This window comes from Acomys minous (genome assembly GCF_964271855.1).
Source record: "Acomys minous genome assembly, chromosome: 6".
NCBI classification, from domain to species: domain Eukaryota; kingdom Metazoa; phylum Chordata; class Mammalia; order Rodentia; family Muridae; genus Acomys; species Acomys minous.
The window spans coordinates 77,207,708-77,213,346 of record NC_140487.1 but is presented as its reverse complement, the minus strand read 5'-3'; positions in this window follow the sequence as shown (position 1 = coordinate 77,213,346).

Below are 5,639 nucleotides of genomic sequence, written 5' to 3'. Positions count from 1 at the left end.
TGAAAGTCCTTCTGAGCTGCAGGGGAGTTCCGGGGCATCCTGGTCTTCATGAGTCCTGTTGGCACTTGGTTTTGAACTCTAGCTTATTTGGGGTATTTAAGCCTCTACCTCCCTTCCACCAAGTCCTTAACCCTGGGCAAGAGGGAAAGATGGTTAGTGGCGAGAGGGGAGCACAGACCTCTTTACTTTTCCGGGCTGTTTAGGGCCAGCTGGGTGCTTCTGGAGCAATGCCAATCTCCGTCACAGCAAACACAGCAAGCAGTCTCTTCCGAGCCACTTCATTAAAACGTTCCTCTCAGTTTATCTCCAGGCCACCGCACCTCTGCCTCTGGTTTCTCCAAGCTGCTACACGCCACGGGGCCACACTTTCTCTCTCTGTCCTCTCATATTTCCCTTCCTCTGAGTCCTAGACCACACTCCTCTTCAACACTTCCATTACAAGACCCTGTGGTTGCTCTCCACACCGCCCCCCTCCCAACTATACACCAAAATGTTGGCTGCAGTGGATAGCATTATGTTAAAAAAAAAAAATAGCCAAATTGGCCACTCTTTTATACTATGGTACAAACATATTCTGTGTTGATGCTAGATTTAAACATGACTTTATATCATCTTGAAACAATATAGGACACAATCATCTTTTTTTGTTGTTGTTGAGACAGGGTTTCTCTGTGTAGCCTTGGCTATCCTGGACTCTCTTTGTAGACCAGGCTGGCCTTGAACTCACAGCGATCCGCCTGCCTCCGTCTCCTGTGCTGGGATTAAAGGCGTGTGTCACCACGCCTGATTTTATGCTTTATTAATAACAAAAATAGACACTTCTCACCTAACCCCCGTTGGTTCCAGGACCCCATGACGCTGCACTCAGTCATCATAGCCCCTTCAGCTTCTTTTGGTTGTGACAGTTTCTTATCATCCAGACATATTGTGCAGTTGTGATTTGTCTTATGAGAAAGTCACGATTAGGCTGGGTTTATGACATCTTTAAAACCAGCTCTTACAAGTTATTTTATTTAAAAAAAAAAAAGTAAAATATTTTATTGCCAGGCTGTGGTGGCGCACACCTTTAATCCTGGCACTCGGGAGGCAGAGGCAGGAGGATCTCTGTGAGTTCGAGGCCAGCCTGGTCTACAAAGTGAGTCTAGGACAGCCAAGCCTACACAGAGAAAATCTGTCTCGAAAAACAAAAAAAAAATTATTTTATTATTTTATGTGCATGGGTGTTTTGCCTAGTGCACCTGTGGGCCAGAAGAGGCATCAGAGCACCCAGAGCTGGAGTTATAAACAGATACGGCCTGCCATGTGGATTCTGGGAACTGAACCTGTATTCTTTAGAAGTTGGTGCTCTTAACCACTTAGCCATCTCTCCAGCCCTGGCTTATGGGTTTTTGAAAGGAATATTATTAAAGTCAAAGTATCATTTACACCTAGGGAGTGGTGACACATGCCTTTAAAACCAGCACTTGGGATGCAGAGGCAGGTGGATCCCCAAGTTCAAGGCCAGCCTGGTCTACAGAGTGAGTTCTGAACAGCCAGGGCTACACGGGGAAACCCTGTTTCTGGAAAATAAAGTATCATTTATGTCATGTAAAGATATTATAAATTACATTGTCATGGACTTCAGTCTAATGGCTGGGGTACTCTGTAAACATCCTTTTAAAGAGTATCTTTATCCTCTTCCTTCCTTTTCCTTCTTTCTTTCTTTCTTTCTTTCTTTTTCTTTCTTTCTTTCTTCCAGACAGGGTTTCTCTGTGTAATGGCTCTGGCTGTCCTGGACTCACTTTGTAGACCAGGCTGACCTTGAACTCAAAGAGATCCGCCTGCCTCTGCCTCCCTAGTGCTGAGGTCACAGGCGTGTGCCACCACACCCAGCTATCCTTAATCTTTCAATCACACAATACTCTGGAATATATTTTGGCTATTAATCCAGTACTGCCTTGTGTGTTTAGCTGCCCAAGTTGCTCCGGCTTTGATCTGTGGGAACTTTTTCAGTTGCTTTCTCAGCTAACACCTTACAGTGGCTCCTACTAAGAAGAGGTAACACAGAGGCAGAGAGGGGAGTTCAGCTGGCAGAGTGCTTCTCTGGTATACCTCAGGTCCTGAGTTTGGTCCCCAGCACAGCATAAAACCGTGCGTGCTGAGACAAGCCTGTAAGCCCAGCACTCTGGAGGTGGCCAGAAGTTCAAGGTCATTCTCTGCTATCTGCCAAGCTGGAGGGCAGTCTGAGGATACATGAAAACCCATCTTAAGAAAATAAAAAGAGTAGTCTGGAGAGACCGAGAGAGATAGCATAGGTTCAGACACAATGGAAAGGCTGTATCTTTGACCCAAGGGCAGAGGCCTCAGAAGAAACCAAACCTGATAACACCTTGGTTTTGCCCTCTAACCTCTAGAGTCTAGAGAAATAATTTTCTGTTGTGTAAATCACCCATAGACAGTAGCACTAACTCTAGAGGCCCAATAAATGGCTTTCCACTGCAATTTAAAGGAAGTTTTTTTTATTGGTGTGTGCGTGTGTGTGTGTGTGTGTGTGTGTGTGTGTGTGTGTGTGTGTGTATGTGTATGATGGTATTATGTGACATGGTATGAACGTGGAGGTCAGATTTTTTGTTGTTGTTTTTTGAGACAGGGTCTCTCTGTGTTAGCCTTGACTGTCCTGGACTCGATTTGTAGACCAGGCTGGCCTTGAACTCACAGTGATCTGCCTGCCTCTGCTGGGATTAAAGGCATGCACCACCATCAAACCCCATGAGCTTTTTTTTTTTTTTAAGATTTATTTATTTACTATTTATACAGTATTCTGCCTGCAGCAGGCCAGAAAAGGGCACGAGATCTCATTATAGATGGTTGTGAGCCGCCATGTGGTTACTGAAAATTGAACTCAGGACCTTTGGAGGAACAGTGTTTTTAACCTCTAAACCAACTCTCCAGCCCCTCCATGAGCCTTTTTAAAGGCCCCTTTCAGCACAAATTAAAAACACAGGCTGCCAAGCAGTGGTGGCACATGGCTTTAATCCCAGCACTTGGGAGGCAGAAGCAGGTGGATCTCTGTGAGTTTGAGGCTAGCCTAGGCTACAGAGCGAGTTCTGGGACAGTCAGAACTGTTAGAGAAACCTTGTCTTGAAAAACCAAACCAAACAATCCACAGGCTGACAAACACCCCCCCCCCCATACACAAGCAGAACTAGGTGTGGTGACACAAGCCTCAGATCCCACCTAGTCAGTAGGCTAATGCTGGGATGAAGATGGGGGTGCCTCAGAACTTGAAGCCAGTCTAAACTACAAAGTGAAAGTTAAAAAACAAAACAAACAAACAAACAAAAAACATGGCACACCTTTCATCCTTTAATTTCAGCACTTGGAAGGCAGAGTCGGGTGTATCTCTTTAAATTCAAGGTCAGCCTGGTCTAGTCTACATAGTTTTTTTCCAGAACAGTCAGAACTAAATAAGAGACCCTGTCTCAAAAATAAAATAAAACATAAAGGGCCGGAGAGATGGCTCAGGGCTTAAGAATGCCAGCTGATCTTCCAGAAGACCTGGGTTCAATTCCCAGCACTCACATGGTGGCTCACAACTGTCTGTGATTCCAGTTCCAGGCGATCCAACATGCGTGCGCGCGCACGCGCGCGCGCACACACACACACACACACACACACAGAGGCAGAACACAAATGAACATGAAATAAAAATAAATAAATTATTTAAAAATAAAATATAATATAAAAAAATAAAAATAGCAGGGCGTGGTGGTACACACCTTTAATCTCAGCACTCAGGAGGCAGAGGCAGACGGGTCACTGTGAGTTCGAGGCCAGCCTGGTCTACAAAATGAGTCCAAGACAGCCAAGACTACATAGAGAAACCCTGTCTCAAAAAAAACCATAAATAATAAATAAATAAATAAAATAAATAAAGGAGGTTGGAGAGATCGTTCAGAGGTTAAGAGCATTGCCTGCTCTTCCAGGGGTCCTGAGTTCAATTCCCAGCAACCACGTGGTGGCTCACAACCATCTATGATGAGATCTGATGTCCTCTTCTGGTGGGTAGGTGTACATGCAGGCAGAACACCATATACATAATAATAAATAAATCTTTAAACATAAAATAAAATAAAAATAAAACCAACCCAAAACAAAGAAAGCCCACAAAACTACTTACTGGTAGGCTGAAAAATGTAGCTCAGTGCTAGAGCTAGCATGAGTGAGGTCCTTGGTTCAGTCCCCAGTACCAGCCAAACCAGAATGACATTGGCCACCCAGGTGTTTGTGGAAAGTGGGTCCCGGCCACAGAGGGGTCCCAGAGCTAGTGGTCTGCTCTCTGACCTTCCTTGCCGCTCTCCCTATGCAGAGCCTGCTCTGACCTTCCCTGTGGCTCCTGAGGGATCTGTGGACTACTGGGCCCCTTTCGGCCTGTAAATTTAAGGATCTACCAACACTTCCATGCCCTCCTCCACCCTTCCCCTCGCCTCCTGTCTTCCTCCTTCCAACCTTTCTATTTCTACGGGCTCTTTTCCAGAAGCCTACAGATATAAGGGTGCGTGCGGTCTACTGTGACCATAAACTTTCTCCACAGAACTCCGTTGTTAGTTTACCCTCCCATTTCTATGGCCTTGACGCTCGTGGCTGGGGTCCTGGAAACCTGGCTCAGGGCAGCAAGGGAATGAGGAACAGACACACTGACATGTGTAGAGTGAAGCTGGGGTCTGGTAGGGCTCTGGAACACACTGGCTGAGCACTGGGGAAGGGGCCAGCTAGTCTGTAGGAGGTCTCTGGAAGGAGTGGTCTCTGGTTGTAGACATCTGGAAGGAGGAAACTACAATTGCTATCTTTGCATATACTGATGCATAGCTCACAAACACTGGCCCTGACTCCTGGCGAACGCACTCAGCCTGGCTTATGTGGGTAACTGCTTGGCCATAGGTCAACTGATCTTGGGGTCCTCAACAGGCCATGCCCATGTCTTCCTCCACTCAGCGCTTGCTTCCTCTGCTCCCTACAATCTACTGAAGGTGCCTATTTCCCTCTCATGCTCCTTCAATGCTGACTTTTGATTCCTCCATTGCAGAAACAGTTCTGGCCTAGGGCCTTCAAGAGTGTCTCTAAGTCCCACACTGCATGCTGGCCTTGTCCTGTAAGCAAACAGCTGTCATCTCAGGCTCAAAGGAGCTTCTCTCCTTGAGTTCTTTTTTTCTGCTAATGGCCTCTGTCACCTGCTGATGGCTTACTGTCATCTTTGGGATTGAGTAATAGTTTAGTTTCAGTAACCTTCAGGAATTGTTTTTGCTAGGTGACCTATCCAAATGCTTCAAGGGTCCAAATACTCAAATGATAAACTCTGAAGAGACCCTCTCCCACTAATGATCGCCAGCTACCAATTTTCTATCTTTTTGTTGTTGTTTGGCTTTTCCAGACAGGGTTTCTCTGTGTAGCCTTGGGTGTCTTGGACTTGCTTTGTAGACCAGGCTGGTCTTGAACTCAAAATGATCGCTTGCCTCTGGCTCTCTGGGTACTGGGAGTATAGGCGCATGCCACCATGAGCGGCTTTGAGTACAAGTCTTTTAAGGACATACAGTCATACATCTTTTATTGATGGACGTGCTCTAAGAAACACATCATTAGGTGATTTCATGGTTTTGGGA